Genomic DNA, 13854 nt, shown 5'->3' with positions numbered 1-13854 from the left:
GAGATCAGATGATCACCAAGGAACTGGCAAGTTCCATTGATGCTTTTTTGATCAATCTTGCACCCTGTATAATTTGCATCTAAAAAACTAGTTAGATTGAAACTGGAATCCTTCGGTTACCATAGTCCCGCATTTTGAGTTCCCTTTAAATATTTCAAAATACGTTTTGCAGCCACATAATGAGATTATTTAAGATTAGCCTGGAATCTTCCACAATCACTAATAGCAAACAGGATGTCTGGACGACTGGCAGTAAGATAGAGAAAGGAGCCGATGATTCCTTTATAGCCAATGATGTCTACACTTTGTCCATCTTCATCTTTGTCTAACTTGCTGGAAGAATTTATTGGAGTGGCTGCAGCCGAGCAACTTTTCATTCCAAACTTCTTTAGTAGCTCCCTGGTGTATTTGGCTTGGTTGATGAAAGTTCATTTTTCAAGTTGACGAACTTGAAGATCGAGGAAGAAGGTTAATTCTCCCATCATTCTAATCTCGAATTTATCCTTCATTAGCTTGGCAAATTTCTCACATAATTTGAGATTAGTTGACCCAAATATGATATCATCAACATAGACTTGAACAAGTAGAATATGATAATCTTTAACAAATCTAAATAGAGTTTTGTCAACTGTGCCAATGACAAAATCATGTTTAATCGATTTTTTTTTCAAAGTGTCATACCAAGCTCTTGGAGCTTATTTCAAACCATATATAGCCTTTTCAAGTTTAAAGACGTGATTTGGTAAAGAGTGATCTATAAAACCAAGAGATTGTTCAACATATACATCTTCATTTAAAGTACCATTTAAAAATGCACTTTTCACATCCATTTGAAAAACTTTAAAATTTTTAAAAGATGCATAAGCTAGGAAGATTCTGGTTGTCTCAAGTCTAGATATAGGTGCAAATGACTCCTCAAAGTTAATTTCTTCCTCCTGTCTATATCCTTGAGCTACCAACCGAGCTTTGTTTCTCACAACTAAGCCATCTTCACTAAGCTTGTTTTGAAAAACCCATCTTGTTCCAATGACCGATTGATCAGTCCGACTTAGAGTTAGATGCCACACTTTATTTCTCTCAAATTGGTTTAACTCCTCTTGCATTGCATTGATCCAATCTAGATCAAGTGCTGCTTCATCATTTTTCTTTGACTCAATTTGAGAAATAAAGGCGGAGTTTTCCATTTCATCCAATAATTGAAGTCTTGTCCTAAGAGGAGAGTTATGATTTCCAATTATAAATTTAGGTGGATGATTTCTATTCCATTTGAAGTTTGATCCTAAAGGTTTAGACGTCTGATTAGATGATCCCGCGATGTCCGAACTATCAACAATCTGTTGATTGGAAGTTTGGACGCCTGGTTGATTCTCAACCTGATCAACCACTTGATCAGACGAATAATTCCTTTAAATAGAAACTTCATCTTCACTATCAGATTCAAGACTTATCGCTTCTAATATATTAGCAATATTAATGGGATCGATTAAATTGTTTTCAACAGATTCATCACAAACAACATGATAGGATTCCTCAACAGTTTGTGTTCGATTATTATACACTTTGAAAGCCTTACTAACTGAAGAGTAGCCTAACATGATTCCAGCATCTACTTTAGCATCAAAAGTGGTCAAATAATCTTTCTCATTGTTATGAATGAAACACTTACACTCGAAGATTCGAAAGTAAGCAACTGTAGGAATTCTTTTATGAAACAATTCATAAGGTGTTTTGTCAAAGCGTTTATTAATTATTGACCGATTTTGTGTATATCATGTTGTGTTTATGGCTTCTTCCCAAAACTTCTGAAGAACACCTGAGTCGGAAAACGTAGATCTCGCTGCTTCCTTCAATGTTCTTACTCTTCTCAGTAATACTATTTTGCTGTGGAGTTCTGGCACTAGACAACTCGTGTCTAATACAAGACTTCTCGAGATAGGAAGTTAGGCATTTGTTGGTGAACTCGGTTCCCCGATCATTTCTAATCTTATGAATGTTTAAAGATTTTTCGTTTTGAAGTCTTCTAAGTATCTTAATCAAATTCTCAGCCGTGTGATTCTTAGATCGTACGAAAATGACCCATATAAATTTTGAAAAATCATCAATAGTTACTATAGTGAATCTCATTCCTCCCAAAATTTGTACAAGAATTGGACAGAAAAGATCCATATGTAAGAGTTTCAAACATCATTTGGACTAAGAATTCCTTTTACTTTTGAACGATGATTTTCTCTGCTTGCCTAACTGGAAAGTAGGACAGACATTGTCCTTTGAAATCTTCAGGTTAGGTAAACCAAAAACTAAATCAAGAGAACAAATATTGTTAATGGTTTTGAAATTTAGATGATTTAATCTCTTATGCAATAGCCATTTTTTATCATTTTTGGTAATCATGCATATAGGATTAGATGTCTTATTTTTCTAGTTCATTTTGTAAGAATGTCCTACCCTGCTTCTAGTTAGTAGAGTGTTACCCTGTTGATCCTTAACTAGGCATGTATGCCTTTGAAAATCGACAGAAAATCCATTATCACATAATTAACTAATACTGATCAGGTTATAACACATGTTTTCAACAAGTAGCACGTTGTTAATAGTTAGATTAACATTGATAATCTTACATTTTCCCATGGTCTTACCCTTTCTGTTATCCCCAAATGTGATCTTAGGCCCTAAATAGTTTGTAAATCCAGTTAGAAGTCGTCTATCTCTAGTCATTTGTTTGGAGCATCCATTGTCTAGATACCAAACTGATTCCTCCAGGCAGCTAATCTGATGTACCTACACAAATATATATTTACAATCTTTTAGTACCCACATTCACTAGGGTCCTCGATCAATCAGTCCCTTAGGAATCCATATTTGAGTTATTCAAATGGATTTCCCTTTTTATGTTGTGATAAGTGCGTATGATTTAGGCTTAGCAAACGTCTTCCTACTAGCAGCTGAGCCCTTAACTTTAGAGGATGTTTTTTGTTTAAAATTTCTTGACTTCTTGTCAGGTTTTGGTTTGCCAGATTTGTTGGCTCTTTCCTTTCTAGGTTTCAGATATCTTATAGTTGGCTTAACATAAGTAATCTCATCCTTTAAGGTTAGATCCTCACAGCTTGGATCGGTTTATTTATTGGTTAAACTCCCATTGACAAAGTTTATTGGTTTAAACTTGTCTGTTGCTGAGTTTAACTTTTCATTGAATTTATCTGAGTTAGCTTTGTCAAATCCTAAACTAGATTTGCATCTGGCAGGCCTTAATAGACTAATCTGCTGTCTGACAGCTTCTCCAGACCTTGTCCAAGAACTGACCACATAAGTTAAATGTAGGTTTTCAAACGAAAGAGTTTGAATTTTTTCCTTGAGCGTCTCATTCTCAGATGAGAGCTCATCCACTTTGTTTTCAGAAACTTTTGGTTCAAAATCATGAGATGAAAGAGAGTTATTGGTCTCATATTTTGATTTCATTTCATTAAATAAGCCTGATAACTTCTTGTACTCAATGACCACGTCATTGAGTGCAACAATTAAATCATCTATTGTAAACTCTTTCGAAGAGAAGTTGAATACGTTGGATTGGTCGTCTTCCATCAAGCATGTGACAGCTTCGTTATCGCTAGATAAGTCATATGAGTCGCTATCGGCCCACTTGGACTTGCTTTCAACTCTCATAAGAACCTTCTGTTCTTTTCGGTTCTCCTTTATTTGATCGTTACAGCCATATATTTGAATCAGCTTCTCATAAATTTCTTTTGCGGAGGAGCATAACTTGATCTCATTGAATATATTCTTGTCGATCGACTTGTGTAAAATATTTTTGGCGACATTATCCAGGTTGTTCATCATCTTATCTTCAGTTGTCCATTCACATCTTGGATTCTCAATCTTTATAGGACCATTGGTGATGACATACTACATGTCATAATCGAGGGCTGCCAAATGAGCTTGCATTCTTATCATCCAATAATCGTTGTTTTCTTTTGAGAGAAAAAGAATGTGGTTGATGACAAACATGTTTCAGGTTCTTGTTGGTGCTTGAGAATAGAAAACGAGGCTCTAATACCACTTGTTGGGATCGGTGCTAGTAATAGAGACTAGGGTCTGACTATTGTTAACAATTTACGATAAACTCTTCGATAATAATCCTATGAGGGATTAGTATATGTTTCTATTCTTCACAAATTCTCCCATCTCTTGAAACGGATTCAAGTGCGGAAGTGTTCTTCGGATTTGCAGTTTTGAACAACCGAATGTAAAATGCAGAAATTAAAGAACACAGGGAGTTTTATGGTTGTTCAGAAATAAAACTCATACGTCACCCATTCTTCCACAACCGAAAGGATATCCACTAAATACTTTAAATCGAATAAAACACACTGAGCTAGCTAACTCTCTGTTGAACAGAACAACCTCTGTTCAACTTATAATATTCTCACAGCTATATAGTAATTATATTTCTCTCTTGAACTTTAAGGATGTAATGAGTCAGTAAGAGCAACAACAATTTTTGTGAATCAGGTAACCGAGTGATTCGTCCGTTGACCTTGAGCATCTATTTGTAGTAGAAGGACATCAACGGTCGAATCCTCTTTGTGGAAACGTGGCATGTGTTCGTTGGATGGCCGCCTATAGTACCAATGTACAGCAGACTCTGAGCAATTGGATTGTGGCCGTACCGAACGAGTAATGCGCTGAATATCCTCTAATATTTTCTTGTACTAGACATACAGTTGGAAGGATATTTTTGTATGTGGTGTTCATTCATTTAATATAATTAGCTGGCTTGTCAGACTGCACATAAGTGAATGGAGCAGGAGTAGCAGACAACTAGTTGATCATGGTTAAATCTTCCAAATTTCTTCATGAAAAGTGACATGGCGTCGTCGTTGATCTGCTAAGCCATCTTTGTGATAGTAGTAGCATGTGACTCTTCAGTAATCACCAAGGCTTTAGTGATGGTTGAGGTTGGGGTTGATTGATCCTCTTCGTTCCTTTGGTTTAGCTCAAATAGAAAGCTTTTAGATTCATGAAGAGATTGTGTAGCTCTACTCTGCTCAAATCCTTTGACTCCCTCATAGCCAATGTCTTTATATCCAATTCTCTAGGAAGAGCGTTCACCACCTTCATATTAGCTTCTCTATTACTATATGTTTTTAACAACGTGGAAATCTCAATGATGATGCTGGTGAACCTTTCTTCGAAATTCGTTAAGGTTTCTCCAAACTTCATCTTTATGCTATCATATCTTTGTGTGGAAACCATGAGTTTGTTCTCCTTGGTATGGTCGTTGCCTTCACATAATTGGGACAAATTTTCCCTAATCTCTTTAGCAGTGGAACAAGATTTGATTTTTCTGAACATATTTTTGTCCAACGTTTTGCATAAGATATCCTTAGCCATGCTGTCAAGATTGGCTTACCTCTTGTCTTCAGCTGTCCACTCATATCTTGGCTTTTCAATCATCTCAGGAATGCTCTCTACTGAAGTTATGGCTGCTATGTTCTTTAAAATCTTCATAGGACCGCCAGTGATGACATACCACATGTCATCGTCTTGAGCGGCCAGATGAGCTTGCATACTGATTTTTAAATCATCATAGTCATCCTTTGTGAACATAAGGATCTTGTTAAGGATAGACATACTGATGTTTGTTGCTTAGAGAGTAGAAAACCTTGCACTAATACTACTTGTTGGGATTGGCGTCAACAACAACCTATGGATTTTGAGTATTATTGAACGACTATCGACTTCCAATTCAGTTGTAACCTGTTAGATGTTAAAACCTATTTTTATTCTCGTGACAAATCTTCGCGAGCTCTTGAATCCGATTCAAGTGCAGAATTACTCGTTAAAATTGAAGCGTATTGATACAAAATGAATAAGATAGTAAGAAATGAACATAGAGTTGTTTGTGAATATTCGGAGATAAAAACTCCTACATCACCCATTCTTTTGTTTTCAGAAGGATTCACTAGAAGACATTAACTTGTATAGCCTTATTCAAGTTCGGTCGGAAACCCATGACTTAACAATGCCTATTATGAACTCCTAGGTCTCACTCTGTTGAACAGACACCCTCTGTTCAACTTACAATGCTTAATATTTTTAACAGATATTACAACAATTTCTCTCTTAGCTTATCATAATAGAAAGTACAAAGTATATGGATTACAACTAGGATAGTGAGAGAGTGATTTTGATCCTATATGAACAACGTCAAAAGAACCAATTATCTTTAGACTAAAGAATTTTTTTCATTGATTAAGATCCATTTATATCTATAAGTCACGACCGCTTTGCATTCAATGATGGCGTGTTGTAGAGCTCCTCATGCTGATGTAGCGTAGCTCTACTTAAGTGTTGTAGCCGCACTTGACTAACGTTGACCTACTTGAATAGCGAGTGACTATTGAGCTTCTTAGAAAGTTTGTATAATGATACATAGTGGTTAATGTAATGGTCGAATCTGAATATTGACATGTGTCATTATTCCATTAATTATTGTGCGTGTTGATGTGATAGTCTGCCATTTATCGGGCGATGAACAAGGGAGATGAACGGGCGCTGCTTTAGTCTTCTACTGAAGCCTAGATGTCTACTAGCGCTTCTACAGACCAGAGCGTCTGTTGAAGCCTAGATTTCTGCTAGCGCTTTATTCTGTTGTTGAAGCCCAGACGTCTGCTAGTGCTTCTTCAGACTAGAACGTTTGTTGAAGCCTAGACGTCTACTAGCTTTTCTTTATACCAGAGCGTGTGTTGAAGTCTAGACGTTTGTTAGTGCTTCTTCAGACCAGAGCGTTTGTTGAAGCCTAAACGTCTGTTAGCGCTTCTTTAGACCAGAGCATCTGTTGAAGCCTAGACGTCTGTTAGTGCTTTAGCTATACTTTCGTCAGCTTATCGAACAGTCTTCTCACGAGTTGTTCCTGCGCAAAGACTATGATCGAATTTTTAAAAAAAATATATATTTTGATCGACTAGTTTGAAAATTCTGGGACACTCTTTAAAATTCTTATTTTTTGAAAATGTGAGGGGAATTAGTTTTAATGTTGAAAAAATTTAAGTTTTAAAAACGATGTTTTATAGACAACTCCATATCTTACCTTCCGTCGAATCTGGGAGAGATGGAGAGTTTTTTAATGGGAAGTTTGTCATAGGCCTTTTTTTAACTTTTTTCAATATTAATTAACCTCACGACTAGAAAGTCGCCACCTAATTTCAAAAATTAGGAATTTGAGAGATGTGAGTTCGGCGTTTGGTTACGTGTGGGAAATGGTTTTTTAGACGCTATGTCCCACAACGCCCCTAAGGTCTCTACTAATTAATTTTGGCCTTTCTTTAAAACATTCTTACACTTTATATTTTAGAATTTTCCATTTTAAACATTTAATGGGTTTGCATGAGATAAACAAATAAGCAAAGATAAAAGAAAATGAGAGCAAATAATTCACACATAAAGTTATCCTAAAAATCAAAACTAGGCAAGTTATTAATCAAAAATTAATTGGCCTAAGTCTAGAACTAAATTTTAGTGAATTATTTAAAGGTCTAAAATTTTACTATTTTGGGTTTTTTATTTAAATAATAATAATAATAAAAATAATAAAAAAATAAAATAAAATAAAAGAAAAAAGGTCCTAAGTTTGAAAAAAATCCTAAGTCTAAGCTTGGACTAGGTTCAATTTTAATTAGGGTTTAATTTTTAATTTTGTCTCTAACCTAGGATCAAGCAAGCCACAAACTCTTAACGAAGCAAAATAAAAAAAATGTCAAACAAACAAACCCTAAGACTAAAGAAAACAGAAAATAAAATAAAAAAATAAATAAAAAGATAAATAAACAAATAAATGCTGATCGGTCCTCCATCCTCGGTCTTCTAATGCTCGGTCCTTGGTCCTCATTCCTAAGTCCTGGATCCTCGGTCCTGGGTCAGCTTCAGGTTTCTAACATGACCCAATTCTAACTTATTTATGGTGATCCAAATGTATCCCAATTTGCATAAAAAATCCAAAAAAAAATAAATTATTAACATATAAGTATACATTTATATATGCAAAATACTTAAATCTAACCATTCAAAAATATAAAATAAATAAATAAAACTGTATATAAAAAACAGATTTTTTTTATTTTTTTTATTTTTATACTTACTGTTTTTTGTTATGCTTTAGAGTCTTTTTAAATGGCCAATTCAAGGGCCGATTTTAGTTTTAAAAAGAAACTTTTTTTTTCTTTTTGGTCAAGGACCTTTTATTTACATTGAAATTTTTATCTTATTTTTTTAGTTATGTTTTATTATGTTACATATATACATACAAAATAAAGAAAATCCTACACGCCTATCAAAATAGCAAACTTAGAGGAATAATGTATGGGATTTGAGTGCAAGATAAAATAAATAAAAAACAATTTCTAATTCAAATGAAATATATAAAAAAAAACAAAATTGTGCAAAGAGGCTTACAAGAGGAATGAAAATTCTAAACAAAAGGCTTATGACCCAACAAAACTAGTTGGAGCTCTTGTTTAGATTCTTGAAAGAAAGAGGGAAGATTTTTAGATAAAATGCAGCCCAATAGAGAAGGTAGAAGATGAAGGGAGAGGTAAAGAAGGTTGAAGGTCGAGAGTTCAAGTCGAGAAGGTCCCTTTTTAGGGTGTTAAGAGGGGGTATTTATAGGGAATTCACAAGGGAAACCCTTAGGGCCCAAAGTCCCACTTAACACCCTTGACGTTGGAAAGATTTTTCCTTTTTAAAATATGTCAAAATATTTTAAATGAAGCAATCTCCACTTGACATGTCACTAAATGTCATGGAATATCCTGGGATTTAAGCTTTAATAAATAAATGATGTAATACTTGGTCATTTTAATTTTTAATTAAAAAAATGACCAAGCCTTCATGCTCACAGTGAATCCTTCGTAACTTCTTCCCTTTTTTTTTGGCAACTTCTTCCTTCATCTTTTCTTTCTTTGACCTAGGGTGCTTCTCACGATTGTGTTGACACCGTTATTTTCTATTTTTGCACCGTTATCCCCTTTACACCCCTTCATCCTACAAAAAGATTTTGTTAAAAACACAAAAAAAACAATTTTATTTTTAATTATTCCTATTTATAAGGAACAATTCTAATTAAAAAAGAAAATGCTAACTAACTTATTCGAAAATAAAATAAAATCGACAACTAATCTAACAACTAATCTAACAAACTAATCTAACAACTAATCTAATTAAAAGAAAACAAAATATACCTAACGAAATTTTATAAAAACGTTAATATATATTTTGTAGAATATTTTTATTTTTTATTATTTTTTTTTATAAATACCCAAAATAATTAATTAAATAAACCTTGAATATTCTAAGTATAATAACTTGCCTAAGTGTTGTAACATAGGCAAATTACTATCTTAACTTTATTAAGAATCCAAAATCAATTATTTTCAAAAACTCAATTGTTCTAAAAATAACCGTCTTTAATATAAATCGTGCAATGAGCCCGTAAATGAATTCGAAAAAACTTGTATAGGCTCGGATTTATTAAAAGCATAAACTATAAAATTGGGGGTAAAAAATGAGTGTCTACAAAGACAAGTACACAACTTAGTTTTATTCACAAATGCATCTTTAAAGCTTTATGTGAACACATCATTAAAATCATGTTGTATTGATTAAACTAATTCTTATTCATCTAAGTTCATTTTAATCAATTTACACATTTTCCCTCAATTAATTATTTCTTTAATTAATTAATTTATTCTTCTTTTCTTAATTAACTTATTCTAATAGATACTATCGTGAGATAGAGTTTTGGGGGTACTTATTCGGATAACAGGGTTTTGCTACCTATCGAGTGATAGGTTTTGGGTCGGATAATGTACGAATGATCGTTGTGCCTGTTAAAAAATTGTATGAAAGGTAATGTACGAATGTCGGATAGGGTTTGGGTCGGATAATGTACGAATCAAGGGTATATGTAGAGGAAAATAATTCTAAGTTTTGGAAATATATACATTACCTTTCGAACACTTTACGAATTGACAACTTTGTAAGAACTTTCGAACCACCTTTGCGATAATCTCTTCTCAAGCTTTCAAACCAGTGTGTGTTAGAATTTCACGTGTATTACAAGTTCATCTATTCTGTGTGAGTGGTGAGTGTTTTAAGTTGATAGAATCTATTTCTGTTCTACAGAGTGAGCTTAGTGAGAAGTTTAAAATGAGCAGTAAATAAGCCTTGAGTGTTCGACATAACCTTTGTAAACAGTTTAAATATTAAGTGAATATCCTTCTCAACGTTTGAGAAGAAGGGGTGATTTAGGAGATTTATCTCCGAACATCTATAAACCGTGTGTTGTGTTTTCCATCTATTTCGTGTACTCTTATTGCTTCCTAAACCGTGTTTGTGTTGCTTCAAGTTGAAACAAATATTTCTGCACTTGAACTCAGTTCAAGTTTTTGTGACAACTTGCGAAGTATTGACACCGATATTAACTTCTAACGGGGTTAATATCAACTGGTATGTGTGTAAACGTTCACCCTAGCGAGACCTCAGTCTCCTTTGGAGATCCTAATCCTAAAAGAATCCTCGGTCCAGACCGAGACCAAAGACCGAGAAAATAAACCTAGGATCGAGAACAAAAACCGATGTTTTTGAGTTAGGAGCGAGATCTAAGACCGATGTTCTTGAGTTAGGACTAAAGAATCAAACCAAGGATACTCACTTAGGACCGAGAGGTCCAAACCTAGGACCGAGAATTACAAACATGGGACCGAGACTCCCGAGACTAAGGACCAAGAAACCTAGCCCTAGACTAGTCTAGGATAATAGGTTTTTACACCTAGACCGGTAAGACCAGCTAAGGACCGAGAGTCCTTATCACCTCAATCGAGAGACTCTAGTTCTTAGACTGAGAGGTCCCGAGCCTAGGCCGGGGGTCTCCAGACCCCGATCAATAAAATTGGACCCGAAGCTTAGGACATTGGACCTAAGGCTTGTTTGGTTCCAGTTTTCAAAATCCAAAATTATTTTTGTAAATTTAGGACTCCAAATCATTTTCTAATAATCCTAAAAAAATAGAAAATATACTTTAAATACATTTGGGATATTTTAACAAACATATTTCAACAAGAGCTTGTTTGGTATTTATTTTTAAACTCTAATGCTTGTAAAAATGCCTAATATTCTTCAGGTATTTACACCTTAGTTATCATCCGCAATATGTACCATCATTTTAATATTAAAGTTTTAATATTTTAAATAATGCTAAACCTAGAAGCATGACTAGGAACGAGAGAATAATTGGTTAAAACTCAAACGTTATACAACCGATTTTCAAAAAAGCCAACTTTATAAGTAGAGACAGTTTTCGGACGGGTACAATGGATGAAGCACGAAAGACCTTTCCCAGGTACGAAAGATGAAACACAAAAGACCTTTCCCGAGTATACCTTTTTATTGAATTTTCAAAAATCAATTGGAGATTATGTCTTCAAATAAATAATGTTTCTTTAATTAATTATGTTTAACTAATTTAAAAATCGGATTTCAAATCAAATTGTTATTTGATTATAACAAGACCCTAGATTATTAAAATTTGAATAAAATTAATTATTTTTACATAATTAATTTTAAAAGTGGTCAAGTATTATAAAAATCTTTTAAAAATAATATTTTAATTTAAAAGATATCTGAAACACAAACTAAAGCTGAAACTATCGAATCACGAGTCACCCCAGGCCATCCTATATTGACATGTGTATAGACCAAGCACATGCTAAGCTACATAGGAGATTTCTCAGGGGTTACAACTTTTCTGGCGACTCCACTAGGGATTAAAATGTTTATATAAAAAACGTAATCATAGCTTTTAAAAATATTTGTATCACGTTTTTACACTTGATAGGATTTTCATACACGATACAACATCTTAAAAGACACTTAGGTTTTACCCTATTTAAAGTCTTTATCCTTTATGTGTAAAGGTATATCACCCTCTTCTTGCAAACAAGTATTCGACTAGGATCGGTACTTCTACACTTACGTGCAAATATTGTCAATGTGTAATGACAACTTCTTATAAACCGAGTGATGTTGTGAGAGAATAAATTAGGTAATCGGGATCGACCCACCCTTTGGCGATGAGTCGTCCGATAGGACACATGCATTGTGGAGGTTGGGGTAAATTCCCAATTGAGTGTATATTCTTTGGTATATGGCGGGGGTTTACCCCTTCCACTATCGCTGAATGAGACTCTCTTACCCCTTCTACCCTTAGAACAAAAAACCTAGTTACTATCACCAAGTCGGTTGTTTGTCGTGTCCAAACAATTAAAAGACCTCGTCATTACAACCCTTATATGACTATTATATATGTATTATGGGTATGCATGTATAGTCTAATTGAACATTTTTTAACATGTTCCTTCCTTTCAAAACAAACGCATGTTTGTAAATATTTTGAATTTCCAATCATCGATAATGTCCATACTCATGGGATAAAAAATTCCATGAAAACGAGTGGAACCATGTGATTTATGGACTAACCCCCATCATGAAGTTTACATACTTCATAATAAACCTCACTTTCATGATGTAAATGCAATGGTGGTTCCATACATTTTGGGTTTATTATATGGGAGAAGGGGCCATGTTCCCAACCATAGAAGAATTATGACCTATTCTTATGTTAGACAACAAAAATGTTCTGCACCTAAAGCCACATGTAGAATCCCTGTCTCTAAGGAATCTCTTCCAAGAGGAATATGGATATACCAAAATAACATCCAAAATAAAAACAATATCATTGCCTTCCAGAAATGGACGAAATTTGAAATCATGGATGGGAAAGTCCCTCTAACCATGGGATCCTCCTTGATAACAATGAAAGTTATGCTGACCCATTTCTTCATGGCTCCAATTAATGATAAGCCATCTTTCAAAATCCTAGAAGTAGCATACCACATGCGTAGGGGAAACAAAGACCCCTCTCGGGTATAATTTTGGCTTAAACTCTAATGGGTTTGAACTACTAGTTCTTAACCTATTTTGTGAGAAAAAGAGGCTCACCTATAGTCGTTTACATCTGGTTGATTGACATGCTTGGGAGCTTTTCACCAATATGTCCTAGAGATGTATTATCTCCCTCTCTTTAATATCAAAGAATGACAGACCACTCGTAGAAAGTGACGACGAAGTTAGGGATTTTCTCCCATTATACCCATTAAGAGAATGCCATACATGATGGACGACATACCCATGATCATGCTTATGGGCTTGGAATAGATTACGTTCTATTACACTCACGACCTCTACAAATAATTCGATTGTAATTTTATGCTCCCTTACATGGGAAACTCCATCTCTATAGATAGGCCAATTGATCATAAGGCCTATACAAGGTAAATTAAAAATCACACAATGCTTCTCAAATGAGTATCCCAAAAGAGAGAAAGAATTATCTCACCGTCATTCTAAATGAATATGAGAGGTCCAAGAAAGATGAAGAGGAGGAAGTTTCCAATGCAGGAACATGCTACAGTAGAACTACTAGTCTGTAATCACAAACTTTTTCCCTTTACACGCTCTCTGTAAAATATCAAAAAGAGAGTCATCTCTATAAGAAACTTTGTGAGTATGTTTATTTACAACTCTATGTTTGTTTAATCAAATCACTAAAATTATTTACAACTCTATGTTTGTTTAATCAAATCACTAAAAGATATGCGCATCCTCTAGGATTCAATTTATATGCATATGATTTGAATTTGTACTTTGTTACATCTGCAAACCTTCATCTTTATTTTTTCACAATAGTTCACGACTACGACAAGCCGACAAGGCCCCAAGAAAGAGATATCCAAAAAATTGGAC

The sequence above is a fragment of the Impatiens glandulifera genome, chromosome 8, assembly GCF_907164915.1.
Source record: "Impatiens glandulifera chromosome 8, dImpGla2.1, whole genome shotgun sequence".
NCBI classification, from domain to species: domain Eukaryota; kingdom Viridiplantae; phylum Streptophyta; class Magnoliopsida; order Ericales; family Balsaminaceae; genus Impatiens; species Impatiens glandulifera.
This window is presented reverse-complemented; position numbering follows the sequence as displayed.